Source organism: Sinocyclocheilus rhinocerous, unplaced genomic scaffold (genome assembly GCF_001515625.1).
Source record: "Sinocyclocheilus rhinocerous isolate Xijiao unplaced genomic scaffold, SAMN03320098_v1.1 scaffold17, whole genome shotgun sequence".
Classification (NCBI taxonomy): domain Eukaryota; kingdom Metazoa; phylum Chordata; class Actinopteri; order Cypriniformes; family Cyprinidae; genus Sinocyclocheilus; species Sinocyclocheilus rhinocerous.
In genome coordinates, this window is record NW_015634017.1 from 436,691 (window position 1) to 437,105 (window position 415).

A 415-nucleotide genomic window follows, 5' to 3' on the forward strand; every position below is an offset into this window, starting at 1 on the left:
GAAAACATCGCAATAATCCACACCACTCCAGTCCATCAGTTAACGTCTTGAGAAGCCAAAATAAACAAATCCATCATCAACATGTTTTTAAATTCAAACCGTTGCTAATTGCTAAAAATACGAGTCCTCTATCCATAATAACACTTCCTCCAGTGAAAAACAGGAGAGGAATCTGCACAGATCAAGCAGCGTTTAAACAGCTCTAAACAAACATGTGGGTGGATTTTGATGTGAGAGACAACAGGAGATGGACTTTTTCAATGGAGGAAGCGTTATTATGGATTATGGACTCATATTTTGACCAGAAGTGAAAGTATAAAGTTAAAATGCCTAAATGATTGATTTGTTTCATATAAACCCATTTTCACTTCACAAGACGTTAACTGATGGACTGGAGTGGTGTGGATTACTTGTG

At 37.1% G+C, this 415-nt stretch overlaps 1 protein-coding gene across 2 annotated transcripts in view; it reads right to left on the minus strand.

The window, feature by feature from the left end:
- The window catches only part of LOC107745085 (heterogeneous nuclear ribonucleoprotein U-like protein 2), a 16,408-nt gene that overhangs the window by 11,468 nt on the left and 4,525 nt on the right, over window positions 1-415 (minus strand). The gene's annotated exons all lie outside the window — the stretch shown is intronic.